Source organism: Solea solea, chromosome 13 (assembly GCF_958295425.1).
Source record: "Solea solea chromosome 13, fSolSol10.1, whole genome shotgun sequence".
Taxonomy (NCBI): domain Eukaryota; kingdom Metazoa; phylum Chordata; class Actinopteri; order Pleuronectiformes; family Soleidae; genus Solea; species Solea solea.
In genome coordinates this window covers 3,282,976-3,297,976 of record NC_081146.1, presented here as the reverse complement: position 1 = coordinate 3,297,976, position 15,001 = coordinate 3,282,976, and the positions used below count along the sequence as shown (strand labels likewise).

General features: G+C 45.9%; 1 long non-coding RNA gene across 1 annotated transcript; it reads left to right on the top strand.

Annotated features, from left to right (window-relative positions):
• The first annotated feature begins 10,453 nt into the window (after nucleotides 1-10,453).
• On the top strand, nucleotides 10,454-12,745 carry LOC131471389 (uncharacterized). Its single transcript, XR_009241993.1, has 3 exons — nucleotides 10,454-10,504; nucleotides 10,581-10,648; nucleotides 11,454-12,745. It is a non-coding gene; the product is annotated as an uncharacterized LOC131471389 (long non-coding RNA).
• Nucleotides 12,746-15,001: the final 2,256 nt, after the last annotated feature.

Genomic DNA, 15,001 nt, shown 5'->3' with positions numbered 1-15,001 from the left:
TCATGAGAAGACCCTGCGCTACATGTAAGTCCATCCTGTGTTGCCAATAACCTTTTAAGTCTGGGTCTAGCTTCCATTTTTCTGGCCAGCCTGACTCACATTGTTTCCTGATCTTTGTACACAGTTCGTCTTTTCCCTGTGCTAACTTGATCTCCTCCAGCCTTTTATCTGTAGCTGGGAGATGGGATACTACACAGTCCATAAAAACCTCTACCTCCTTCTCAAGCTGAAGATGTCCTGCAGAGGGCGGGCCTGCCAGTGGAGCTCGCAACAGGGTATCAGCCGTGACGAGGTTCTTCCCTGGGACGTGGACGATGATGAACATGAAGTGCAGCAGTCTGAGGCGGAATCTTAGGATACGAGGAGGAAGGTCGTCCAGGCCTCTTGTACTCAGAAGAGGAACCAGGGGTTTGTGATCCGTGACGAGTGTGAACTGTAGTCCCATCAGATAAGATGAAAGTCTTTCGCATGCCCACGTGACTGCGAGCGCCTCCTTTTCAATTTGCGCATAACGCTTCTCTGTGTCAGTGAGTCCTCTGGAGATGTACGTTACAGGTCGCCACGAGCTGTCTGACTGTTTCTGTGTGAGTACAGCTCCAATACCATATGGCAATGCATCTGCAGCTACTCTTGTGTCTGCTGAGTTGGAGTACTGAGCGAGCACTCCCGGGGAGCTTAATATTTGCTTTAGTCTCTGAAAGCTTCTTCCTGTGGTTCTGCCCAAATCCACTAATTTCTCTCTCTCTGCAGTTCTTTTAGTGGTGTAGTGATCGTGGCTAGTTGTGGCATAAACTTAGCTAAATAGTTAGCCATGCCCATGAGACGGCGCACATCCTCTACACTCTGGGGTTGTGGAAGCTGCTGTATCGCCTTTACTTTATTTGGATCAGCCTCAATGCCTTTCGCTGAGATTTTGTGTCCCACAAAGATGATGTCACTTTTTGTAAACTCACACTTCTCATTAAGAGTGAGTCCCACCTTTCGGAACTTTTGGAGAACATGGTGCAGTCTCTCATCATGCTCCCATTTGTCTCTGCCATAGACCAGAACGTCGTCAGCATGACAGACCACGCCCTCAAAGTCCTCCAGCATCTGCGACATTCTCCTTTGAAAATGCTCTGGTGCAGAGGCTATTCCAAACGGAAGCCTGTTGAACTGGAACCTTCCGAAAGGCATGGTAATGTTGTGAGAGGCCGTGACTCCGTTGTGAGGGGGATTTGCCAAAATCCGGAACGTGCGTCAAGCTTTGTGAACACTTTAGCGTCTTTCATCATTGCTAATGTCTGGTCAACTGCTGGAAGAATATGTCGTTCCCTTTTTACTGCTGTGTTCAGAGGTGTGAGGTCTACGTATATTCTGGGGGGCTTATTTGCTGGTCTGGGAACCACTACAATGCCTGAACACCACTCTGTTGGCTCTGTTACTTTTGAAATGACTCCCATTTCTTCCATTCTCTGCAGCTCTGTTCTCACTGCATCTCTGAGAGGAAGGGGAACACGTCGTGGGGCAGACAGGGCTACAGGTACTGCTCCCTGCTCCAGCTCTATGTGATAAGGCTCTTTTAGCTTTCCTAAACCCTTAAACACTTCGGGGTAGGCTGCTCTGAAATCTGTCTCTGTTTCAGTAACTGTGTCTGTACACTAGTCCCAAAGCCTCACATGCTGGTCTGCTCAATAGTGGCTGTACAAGACCTGACACAAGGTAAACATCTTGTGATGTGCTGCGCCCTTTTACTACTAATTCTGCCCCAAAGCAGCCCTTTACTTTAAGTGGGTAACTGCCTGGTCCCAGTAGTTTCTTTCTTGGCTTCTGCACCGTGCCATCCCTGTCTGGTCTATACATTTTCTCTGGAATAGACGTAACGTCTGCCCCTGTGTCAAATTTAAATTGCACATTTTCCCCATTTAACTTGATATTTTGCACCCAGGGCTCTGACCTCTCTGTCTCGATTTCTCCCAGAAACACACAATCCTCACTGTCTGTATCATTTTGGTTTTCTGTCACTTCACGTAATCCTACAGCTTCACTACTGTGACAAACTACAGCAAAATGACCTTTCTTCTGACATTTTCTGCATTGTACATCTTTCGCTGGACAGTCTTTCCATGAGTGTTTGTTCTTCCGACCACAGCGACTGCACTCTTTTTAATTTTGCATTGTTGGCTTTTGTTCTTTCTTTTGCCATTCCTGTGGTTTTCCTCTTGTTTTACGTGTTCATAGTGCGTCCATATTTAATGGTTTTTCAGCTGCAGAGCTGTTGTGCAGAATTACTTGTTGTTTCTTTACAGTTTCACTCTGTCTCACTCTTTGTATGGCTTTTGCAAGTGTTAATTCCGAGTCCATTTGTAGCTGCTCAGAAAGTCTTTTATCTCTTATGCCAACTACAATTCTGTCCCTTACAAGTTCTTCTTTGAGCACTCCAAATCCACAATTTTCTGCTAGTTTGTGAACAGATGTGATGAATGATTCTGCACTCTCACCATCTTGTTGACGTCTGGAGTTGCTCAAATGCTGTTTTTACTGCATCATATGGCAAAACAGCCAAAACATCATCTGCTGCATCACCCATTGCATACAGGAGTGAATTTACTTGATATTCTTCTGGTTTACTGTCAAGAGCTGTTGCAATACGAAACCTTTAAAATCTTCTGATCCAATTTGGCCATTCTGAAGGATGTGAAAAGTTGAATGTCTCTGGGGGAGTTATTTGAACTGTGGTTGCCATCGCTCGTGGATTCCTGACTTCTTCTCGTTCCGAATCAGGCTCCTCCAATGCGTTCTGGATCGCATTCACTTCACCCTCCGACATTCCAAGTGCGGCTGTAGCCTAGCAACACTCTTGCCGCTAGCACCTTGCACCGGTGACTGCCTTCGCCTGCATGACGGCCATTGCCGGTCTTTAAAAATACACGAAAACCTCTTCCGCAAGTTAACTGCACTGTACTGTACCCGATAATGCCGCGGAGACTTGCAGTTCGCCGCTTCTGACACCATGTATAATGATCTTGCGGGACACGGTGGACTCACGTCGTAAGCGTTTATTCACATAACAGGAAGTAAACAACATGACCCGCGGAGTGGTGCATTCTGGGTTATGTAGTACCGCTACATCTTACAAATAAAATAAAAAAAAAAAAATTGATTTGATGGACATGATATCACATGACACCATGTGGACAATCAAAATGATTGTCTTCAAAAAATTAAATGAGTAATCATGACATACAAACCAAGGATCCTTGACTAAACTAAACAAGTCTAAAAATGGCAGACCCATCTGTGCCAAATGAGAGGAAAAACAAAGGATTGAGAATAGAATAGAATAAAAAAGTGACCTTAAAATTGAAAATCAAATCGAATCGAGGATTTGGAGAATTGTGAAACACCTATAATCTTCTACTTATAATTACTAAATGATTAAAATGGGCTACATGGAATCATAAACGCAGTTTATGATTATATCTATATATGGCTCTATATGGGTTTTTTAGGATGCAAACACACTGAGTGACGTCCTTTATGTTCCCTCTGAAGACTTTTATCAGAAAGCTCTCATTTTATATGACTTATTCTGCCCTCATACACTGTATTAGCACGATGTACCAAATTATTTGTGATACAAATACAGATAAACATAGAAACCCTGCTTTTTAAAGCAGTAAAATGTAACTGCAGGCCTGCAGGCAAACCGGAAAGGAGCAGGTTCAGGACTACTGAGTTGGATGATTTTAAAAGGTTTATTCCACCCAAATATTATTTGTAATTCATCTTGGTTGTTAGGAGTTGCATGTTTGACAAAAGTGCCCCTAATACCAGTACTGTCATTGTTAGCTTCATACTGCTACATGTACACGATTCCCCCAAATGTATATCCAATTTTAAATTAAACTTAACCCACTAAGTGCTTAAACTGTGATTGTCCATCTTTGGTGACGCTCATGTGCGCAAGTGAAATAAAAAAACAAAAACTTTGTGTTCATCCAATTTGCTGAGTGGCACTGTTGCAAAAAAAACGGGGCCTCATTCTGCGAGCCCGAAACTGCTGCCTGCAAGCCTGCAAGCCTGCAGCAACACCCTTCTCCTTTAAAGGGGGAAAACACAGCAAGTCAGGTGTGCAAGGAGGGGTTTGGCCAGAGGCAGTTCAATGGAGTACGGGGACCGTATGCAAAAGGGTCATGAGGCCCCCTACATCAAATTAGACACCCCAAAATTAAAAAGTGAGCGCGCAAACCCATACCCTATGGGCATACCTTTTTCAACTATGAAATAAAGTAGACATTTGACTGCAGGTCATTCCAAGCATATTAGTGTCAGATACATTCAGTCAAGTTCTGCGATAGATTGCTTGATCTCAGTGGATTAAAAGTACACAGTGAACTCCGATGGCTAGAAATTGGCACTGGTGCTATTTGCAGAAACTTTTCCCCTCTATGGTCCGTGGTTGGTCTCGTGGTGAAGCGTGTGATTAATAACTTTCCCATTGCCAGAGGAAGTTCTGCTTTGTGGTGGGTCTTTATTTTCAACCCTGAAATGTGACACGCTGAATGTGCCTGAAACAAAGCGAGATGAAGAAAGAAGGAAACGATAACACAATGGAGAGTTTTAGGCACAATCACTCATGTGCATAAAAAGGTTATTTCGTCCGATCTCATTTCTCTATTACCGTTCCATTAACCCAAGGGTGTCAATCTCAAATGACCTGGGGGCCAATTAGCACAAGTCTGCTTAACAGGGGGCCAGTCTAAAAGAATTCTTGTGACTTACAAGAAGATGGATCTCTCTTGGTCTCACTAGTTCACTGAGCGGAATGTCTGGGAAGAACTTTTGCAGTTTCTCGGCTTTCACATGCCTATTGACATCTGCGATGCTGTCTAGCCCGTAGCAAATCAACTGGTGGGACCTGAAGGTGCCTCTTGAGGTGCTGACACGGATTTTTAGGAGATAACGCTTTGTTTTAACGAAGACTTTCATTCCTCCTACACCATGGACCACAAGTGTGATTGCTTCACTTCTGAGATTGAGTCGACCTGCTGCCTCGTGGGTGATGTAATTGGTGTCTGAAGCTAGGTCAATCAGGGTACCAATCCTTTGTCCAGCATTGGCTGTAACCTCCAGTAGCATCATGATGACAGGCCACTCTACTAAGCCGCCTCCCTCCAGAAGACTTGAATGATTCTTTGCAGCATGGGAGGTTCTAGACACTGAGTTGCAGAATACATCTTGGCATTGCTGGGCTAAATCAGGCGATAGTTTGCTGAAGAATTCTTCTTGGGCCTCAGTGTAGCTCCTTTTGTTGCCACCTCCCACCATGCTGCCTTTGCTTTTCCTCTGGGTTGCGCTGCTTCTTGACGCTTCAGCACTGGGACATAGGTAGTAGTGGTGTTCTGCGGCCCGCCTGCCTTCACAATCAGGATTTCTGCACAAAAATGACGTTTTGCAGTGGTCATCCTCATGATGAACCTCCAGACATTTCCCGCAGGCTCCCAGTTTCCTTACTGCATCCTTCTTTTCTGTGAGTCTGAGCGTGCGAAACCTTTTGCAGAAGTAGAGCTTTCTCTTATGCTTGATATCTCCACAAACGACCCATCCGGAAAGATGGCTGCTTGACTGCTGTAAGGCCCTGGTTCTAGCTTGCCTCTGCTCAGGCCGAACTTCTTTTCTTGGTGGGTCTTCATCCCTCAATTGTTCCAGCTGCTCATAGATGCTTTCTTGACTCTTGAGGAAAGCTAGAAGACCATCAAAGCGCTTGTCTGGATCAGCACTGCTCTTTTCAGCTGCATAGAGAAGCCACTCTTTCTTCAGTGCATCGGGGAGTTTGCTTTCAATGGATCCTCCATGACTTTGTTGGCCTCAATTGTAAGCTTTTTGAAACTGTCTCTGAGCTCCTCTTCTGGAAATATTGCGATTGTAGTGGTATGAGGCACCACTGATTTAGTTTGTTTGACTGCACCCCGGCCCTTCTGACTTATTAGCCAATCACTGCGCTTACAGAGGGGAGAAAAGTAGGCTGTGTCCCTCCTCCTGATCTCTTGCTTCCGGGTCGTTGTATGTGCCGCTAGCATCCGAGCACAGGTAAGCACATATTGCCGTGCTGTTTTGTGTATATTCGTCCGTGTTTCATTCAATTAAAACCGTCGTTCCCTAATAGATCCGGCGTCTTCACCGCGGTCGAGCCGATCAGTCGGGGCGGTGTTTATTGCCGCAACCAGAGCATTGGTGAGTGATGACATGCTTCTGTTGTTTGCTGCTATAGCCAGGGGCTAAGCTCCTCTTCCGCTCCTCTCCCTCTAACAGTCTGCTGGTTGTGTGCTGCATGGTGGCTGTCTTCCCTGCCATGCCTGATTTCTTCACCCCTCTCCCTCTTTGGACGGGATGCCAACGCACCCGGACTTATAACTGGAACTGTAACACTAAGGCTAGCGCTAAAGCTAACGCTAAGGCTAACGCCAACGCCAAGTGTAAACACAGCTGATTAACCACGGCTATTTGGCTGCTGCTTCGCCGCTGTTCTGCCGCTGTCCTGTTGCTCTGTGACTGTTGCTCCGACGGCCTGGTTCCGATCCGGTCGGCCGCCTGTGGTCAGCCTGTTTACCGCTGCTACGTGTGATTGCATTGTGTGTGTGTGTATGTGTGGCTGTAACTCGTACTGGATGCGACGAGTCTGCCCGAACTCTCAGCCACTCGCTAAGGTTGGGAACTAAATGTGTGTGTTTATGTGTGTGTGTGTGTGTGTGTGTGTGTGAGAGAGTGTTTTAAGTGTAATCCGGCAAGGTTTGGTTTAATTGTTTACTTATTTACTCTTTGTTTAATGGTTGAATTTATGTTGTTAATATGATCAATCTGATTTCAAACTGTTAAACTGGTTAATTGTTGAGTTGATATCTCTGGCCAGAGACTCTTTTGTTTCTTGTGTTTGGTTGATTTATTAATATAATTTAACATTTCAGTTCCTTTGTTAATGGGTTTGCAGTGTGGTGTCCAGACTGCTCCTTTAGTGGCTAGTCCACCCCAGGCTTCAGAGCTGCAGGAGGTGAAACAAATGTTGAAGCTCCAACAGGAACAGCTTAAACATCTTACAGAAACTCTTGCTCAGCTGCAGATCAGTCAGCAGCGTAACTATTCTTACCGTGATCCGGTCATCTGCCAGGGATGTCAACAGCCTGGCCACTTTGCCAGGGAGTACAGAGGGGAGCGTGTCCCTCCTCAACCTTCAGTTTCTGCTTCCAGCCGACCAGTCTCCCGGCGGGATTCAGCTCAGCATTCGGGAAACTAGCGCCCGTCGAACTGCGGAGTCAAAGTCGAGGGGAGTTGCCACTGGCTCAACTGTCTTGTGGGGGGATCGGAGAGAAGCTAAGCTAATCAGCACTTGTCCACACCTGGATGTGGTTATGGGGGGAGTAACAGTTCCTTGTTTAGTGGACACTGGGTCCATGGTGTCCACGGTCAGAGAAAGCTTTTTCCGGCAACACTTTGAAACTTGGGACCAAGAGAAACTTAAATCTTGCCATTGGCTTCAGCTTCAAGCCGCCAATGGATTGCCCATCCCATCCCTTGGTTACTTGGAACTCAAAGTCGAGCTCTGTGGTAGGATTTTGCCAGGGTGTGGGTTATTGGTGGTCAAGGACACTCCAGCTGATGCATCTCTTCCTGCCCCGGGTGTCTTGGGGATGAACATTTTACGAAGGTGCTACAGCACCTTGTTTGGGCAACATGGCTCTGCCCTGTTTAAGTTAGCCACCGTCACTGAAGCACCAAAGTCAGTGGTGCAGGCATTGTAGAGGTGCCATCAAGCCTCTCTGACTTCCCCTTTTGATGCTATTGGCAAGGTAAAGCTGCAAGGCAAGAAAGCTTTCCGTATCTTTGGTGGCACCATGCAGCTCGTTCCAGCCACCTGTTCTGCACAGCATTCTGGGACAACTGTGCTCTTTGAGCCCTCAGATCGGGGTCTCCCCGCTGGACTGCTTGCATCTCCAGCACTGGTTCGAGTTGAGGGAGGTACTGTGTATATACCTGTTGTGAATGTGGGAACATGTGATGTGCTGCTTTACCCTCGTACAGAGGTCGGTGCATTGCGTGAAGTTTGTGTGGTGAGCTTACCTTCTGGTATTAAGGAGGTTCCATCTTATCTGGCCACCGTTGCATCCCAAGCTGTGGTTTCTAGACTGCAAGACCAAATAGATGTGGTTGATCTATCTGCTTTGTCAGCTGAAGAACAGAAGGAAGCCAGACATTTTCTTTGGAAATATGCTTCTGTCTTTTCCACTCACGATGGCGACCTGGGGTGCACCAACCTGATAGCACATGAAATCCCTCTTCTTGACGACACTCCTATCCGTCAACGCTATCGACGTATTCCGCCATCAGAATACGAAGTGGTCAAGGAGCACATTAATCAGTTGCTTGGTGCGCAAGTTATCAGGGAAAGTTGTAGTCCGTTTGCTTCACCAATCACGCTGGTTAAAAAGAAGGATGGTAGTCTGCGCTTGTGCGTAGACTATCGGCAGCTTAACCACCGGACCCGAAAAGATGCATTTCCTCTCCCTTGGATCGAGGAGTCGTTGGATGCACTCACAGGAGCCCAATGGTTTTCCACTCTGGATTTAGCCAGTGGCTACAATCAGGTCCCGGTGGCAGAGGCTGACCGACCAAAGACAGCGTTTTGCACTCCTTTCGGACTCTTTGAGTGGAATCGCATGCCCTTCGGGTTGTGTAATCCGCCCAGCACTTTCCAGCGACTTATGCAGCGTGTTTTTGGAGATCAGCAGTGTCAGTCGCTGCTCTTGTACCTGGATGACATTGTTGTTTTCTCATCCTCCTTTCAACAACATCTTGAGAGACTGGAAGTGGTACTGCAGCGCTTACAACACGAGGGCCTGAAGGCCAAGTTGTCAAAGTGCTCCTTTTTCCAACGGGAGGTGCGCTACTTGGGCCACATTATCTCAGCCGAAGGTGTTTCCACCGTCCCGAGCAAGCTTGAGGTGGTAGCCAACTGGCAGCCTCCCACCACCATCTTGGCGCTGCGGTCCTTTCTCGGGTTCGCAAGCTACTATCGTCGCTTTGTGGAAGGCTTTGCCAAGTTGGCTGCCCCTCTTCATCGCCTTGTAGCTGAACTTGTGGGGTCCAAGTCCAGAGGGTCTGAACCAGTTGTGGAAAAATGGACAGGAGAACATCAGGGGAGTTTTGAGGCCCTAAAATCTAAGCTCACGGCCGCACCTGTGCTGGCATACGCTGACTTCTCCCTTCCTTTTATCTTGGAGGTCGACCTCCAAGATAAAGTGCTCTCCCAAGAGCGAGAAGGAAAAGTGCGGCCCATAGCCTTTGCCAGTCGTAGCTTAAGGCCGACTGAATGCAATCCTGTCAATTATAGCTCCATGAAGCTGGAGTTTCTGGCACTAAAATGGGCTATGACTGATCAATTTCAGGAATACTTGCTTGGCCACAAATGTCTCGTTTTCACAGACAATAACCCACTTAGCCATCTATCATCAGCGAAGCTTGGAGCCCTTGAGTAGCGTTGGGCAGCCCAACTCGCGTCATTTAACTTCGAGATCCGTTACCGTTCTGGCAAGAGTAACACAAATGCAGATGCTCTGTCTCGCTTGCATCCTCCCAGAACCACGGACCTTGAGACCCTTGTCTCTGGCACATCACTTCCTCAGCCCTTGCAACAGGTTCTCCAGGCCAGTGGGCCTACAGCCTTTCAGGCTGCTGTTCAGGCTTTGCCTCAGCATCTGCCTGCAGACATTGGAGAACTTCAACAAGCTGATCCTGTGACCCAGGAAGTTCTTGTGTTTTGGCGGCAGAAACGATACCCGAATTATGGCGATCGGAAGCAGTTATCTCCACCAGCTTTGGTGCTTCTTAAACAGTGGGAGCGATTGGTTGAACGGGCCGGAGTGGTGTACCGGCAAGTCTCTCGCTCTGACGGGGGAGAACTGGTTCTCCAGGTGCTTTTGCCAGCTGCTCTGAGGGACAAAGTCCTCATGGAGGTCCACCAAAATCACGGACACCAGGGGGTGGGCAGGACCTTGGAATTGCTCCGGCAGCGGTGCTATTGGCCGGGGATGTTGTCTGATGTGAAGCGCTGGTGTCAAACCTGCGAGCGGTGTCATGTGGCTAAAGACTCTGGGCCACCTGTTCGTAGCTTCATGGGACATCTGCTTGCTTCAGAGCCTAATGAAATCCTGGCAATGGATTTCACCACGCTTGAACCAACCCATAACGGGCTGGAGAACATCCTTGTGCTGACCGATGTTTTCAGCAAATATACACTTGCCATTCTCACTCGTGACCAGCATGCCTCTACTGTGGCACAAGTTCTCGTCATGGATTGGTTTTCGAAGTTTGGTGTTCAACCACTGATTTAGTTTGTTTGACTGCACCCCGGCCCTTCTGACTTATTAGCCAATCACTGCGCTTACCGAGGGGAGAAAAGTAGGCTGTGTCCCTTCTCCTGATCTCTCGCTTCCGGGTCGTTGTATGTGCCGCTAGCATCCGAGCACAGGTAAGCACATATTGCCGTGCTGTTTTGTGTATATTCGTCCGTGTTTCATTCAATTAAAACCGTCGTTCCCTAATAGATCCGGCGTCTTCACCGCGGTCGAGCCGATCAGTCGGGGCGGTGTTTATTGCCGCAACCAGAGCATTGGTGAGTGATGACATGCTTCTGTTGTTTGCTGCTATAGCCAGGGGCTAAGCTCCTCTTCCGCTCCTCTCCCTCTAACAGTCTGCTGGTTGTGTGCTGCATGGTGGCTGTCTTCCCTGCCATGCCTGATTTCTTCACCCCTCTCCCTCTTTGGACGGGATGCCAACGCACCCGGACTTATAACTGGAACTGTAACGCTAAGGCTAGCGCTAAAGCTAACGCTAAGGCTAACGCCAACACCAAGTGTAAACACAGCTGATTAACCACGGCTATTTGGCTGCTGCTTCGCCGCTGTTCTGCCGCTGTCCTGTTGCTCTGTGACTGTTGCTCCGACGGCCTGGTTCCGATCCGGTCGGCCGCCTGTGGTCAGCCTGTTTACCGCTGCTACGTGTGATTGCATTGTGTGTGTGTGTATGTGTGGCTGTAACTCGTACTGGATGCGACGAGTCTGCCCGAACTCTCAGCCACTCGCTAAGGTTGGGAACTAAATGTGTGTGTTTATGTGTGTGTGTGTGTGTGTGTGTGTGTGAGAGAGTGTTTTAAGTGTAATCCGGCAAGGTTTGGTTTAATTGTTTACTTATTTACTCTTTGTTTAATGGTTGAATTTATGTTGTTAATATGATCAATCTGATTTCAAACTGTTAAACTGGTTAATTGTTGAGTTGATATCTCTGGCCAGAGACTCTTTTGTTTCTTGTGTTTGGTTGATTTATTAATATAATTTAACATTTCTCAGTTTATCAATTGATCATTTATATTTGGTTCCTTAAATTTGAGCCCGTTTAATTGTGTTTTCCTCTCCCCTTAGTGCTGAAGGCCGACGGTGGTGGTGGTGGTTCTCCTGGGTGGTGGTGGTCCTGTGTGCTGTGTGATCCCTTTTTAAGATTTTCTTTGTTTACACGTCACCTTTTGCTGTGTGTGTGGGGTGTCCTCCTTTTCCTTTTGGATGTCACTTCCCCTACCAAACCCCTCCTCCAGCTGGTAAGCCTCAGACTACATCTCCGTTTTAGTTGGGCTCTTTTCTTTTTTTGTGTTAGTGTCAATCTCATGATTGTTTTAATAATAAATTGTTAGACATGATCATTGAACTCCGTCTCATTCCCTCCCTGAGTAAACGAACCTGAGCGTCTTTTTGTCTGAAGGTACTAGTCGACCTTTACTACTGGTCCTTGGGCCATAACCCAAGGTGGCGTTGTCGGTATTTGGAGTATAACATAGTAATATCCCTCGTGTCACCACACATGCATCCTTGCAACATTGTTAGCCAGCCGGGAGAATTGACGCTTCGCCGTTGTTCTGATGGCTTTAAGCTGCTCCAGTGATTTTAAGTCGGACATCTTCTGTTCCGGCAGCATGGAGTAAGGTGAGTTTCAGTATCTCACCAGGCTTCTGGGTTTCCAGGCCTGACCGGTCGCTGTCCTGGCTTCTCTGTTCCAGTCCCAGCCTGTTTTTCACTGTCAAGTCTCTCACTATGGCAAGGCTTTAGTGTGCAAAACTCCCCACTTGAAAAGGCTGCTATTTTTTCAGGAAGACTTTACAGGAATCCACTCGTTACACTTGCTCTCTTTTTCTTCTTTCTTTTATTTAGAAGATTGATGCAGTGTTTACAGCCAGCTGACCGGCCAGGCCTGGAAACCCAGAAGCCTGGTGAGATACTGAAACGCACCTTACTCCATGCTGCTGGAACAGAAGATGCACACAGAATCACTACAGAGCAGCAGTGGAAGAAAGCAGCATGAGAGGAGGAATGAGATCGTGTGGATTGGACTGAAACACCAAGACTGTGCAAAACAAAGCTTTCAAGGAAGACACAGCCAGTGAGCTTGAGCTTGTTGCATCGTCGAAGTCCATTGTTTGCAAGTCATTTTAATGATCTGATTGTAAACTATACATGTTAGTGGGTAAAACCATGTTGGAAAACATAGTTAAAGATGATTTCATGGTAGTTAACCACAGTTAAAACTAATTCCTCTTAAAATCATGTGAGCTGAATGCAATTCAAAATGTGATGTATTAAAAGATGATTAATTCGTTTCATAGTTAAAATCATGAGTTCAACTCAAATTCCACACTGCCATATTGCATGTGATTTCTGTATTTAATTTGTTTATTAAGATATTGTTAGATTATTTACTACTTATTTACAAGGTTTGGAGTGTGTTTATCTCGGTTTCATTTATTAGAATGGTATTTTGTTTGTGTTTAAAGGTTTTTCACCTGGCTGTAAACACTGCATCAATCTTCTAAATAAAAGAAAGAAGAAAAAGAGAGCAAGTGTAACGAGTGGATTCCTGTAAAGTCTTCCTGAAAAATTAGCAGCATTTTCAAGTGGGGAGTTTTGCACACTAAAGCCTTGCCATAGTGAGGGACTTGACAACCACATTAAATGTATTCAGTAAGTAATGATGTATGATGATTAAACAGCATGAATGAGAATGCATGAACAGTATCGAGCATCAGTGAGACTGATACTGGAGCAGGTTGTGTAGGTTAACATGCACAAAGAAACAAATGCAACACCTTCACAAAAACAATGAGAGCAGAGCCACTGTAATTTTCCATTTAGCATTGACTGTTAGACCACTTCCGATACATCAGAAACTTATCTGAGAGCCACCAATTTGTGATCTGTCAGAGCTGAATGTATGTGTGTCTTAGCAGTGTGTCTTTTTGAGAAATGTGAGCACGATGCAAAAAGCCTTAATTCTTTGTCTGTTTTTTTGGAATTATTCCACCTCTGTCTCAGAAAACAGTAAGTAACCAACTGATTTGTCGATATTAGCATGTAGCAGATATTCTTTGTGTTTTATCTTGATGATTTTTTTTAACTTTGTATTTGTAAGAAACAGCTTATATTCAAACTCTTGTGATTTCTTTTCACAGACCAACTTGACTTCTTGCTGGGATGTCCAGCTGTGATACCATGTCAACGTCAGAGAAGTGACTCTGACACTTTCAAATGGTTTTACAAGAAGAACAATCACAGTCGCGAAATCATGATTTTTGAACAAAATAAGCACGGAATGCTAATCCATCCTTCATCTCAACCCAGAAAGAGTCTTACGTCAAAACATTCCTTGGTGATCTCTTATTTTAAGGAAGATGATCAAGGCCTGTACAGGTGTGAGAGCTGTTATCAGGACAAATGCAGCCCTGAACAGGCCACAGTCGTCGGCGTCAAGAAAGGTACGAATTGTCAACTGTCTTCTATCAAATATGCTTATCTGCGGAAGTGTGATCCTCATCCACAAAGCATGTTATCTTCTTTTATTCCCCCAGAAATTCAGAATGATATCCATAAAAGAATATATGTGACAGCAGGCAGCACTTTTACACACGAATGTCCTGGTGAACTGACAAAGTCAGACTGGAGTTTCGAGGCGAGGAACGCGACAATCTCATCAGCTAAACTGAAAACAGTCTTTGTGACTTCAAACAAGTCTATACGTATTAGAAATGTCACAAGAGCCGATGCTGGGAAATACACCTGCTGGACGAGCAGATGTGATGGATACAGACAGAAACTACTGACAATCAACCTGTGCATAGTAACTGGTAAGAAAGAAACACATACACTGTCTGATGGTCAATATTAACGGGGGAAATGAGTGTCATCGGCAGCTCTGAGTGAGCTGTGTGTGTCTCCTGTGCCGCTCGCTCAAATGTCTCGGCTTCTTAGGTCTACAATATCTAAACAATTTATTCATGTCACATCTTAAAGCGATACAATGTAGTATATCAACCTTCAAATAATGTCTCCAAAAATATGTTGAAGTTATTGTGACCCTAAACCAGTTTAAATAGCACCCTATTCAGAGCCTGAGACGGTCTGCTTTGCCTGCACTGGCACTATTGCCGTGTTTCCATCACCTCGACACGGCAGGATTAAGTTGTGTTTCCACTAGCATAGTATCTGAAACCCGCTACTTTTTTTAGTACCTGCTCTAGCGAGGTTCCAAGCGAGCTGAGGCAATACTACACGTGACGTCGCCAGACACAAAAATCAAGCCGAACAATGCCGAACTGTAGATCAGTTAAAAAGACTTAAAAATCCTAAAAATGTGAGTTAATCTCCAACAATTACCAGGGAAACGTCTAAAATCTCAATATTTAACAGAGGAGTCTGGTGTATTTAGCGACAGCACTGCATCACAAACCCTACCTCTGTATTTCAGTCCAGGGACTGTGTCATTCTCATGATTCAGTTACACTGAAAACAACTGCTTTACAAGTCACTTGTCACTCGTTTGTGTGTGTGTGTCACGGCAGTTTCATGCAGCTGTGCAGTGATGACTCTGTCCATGTTGAGTAGGTACTATTTTGTAGTGCAAATGTCGTGCCGTGTTGTGCTGTGCC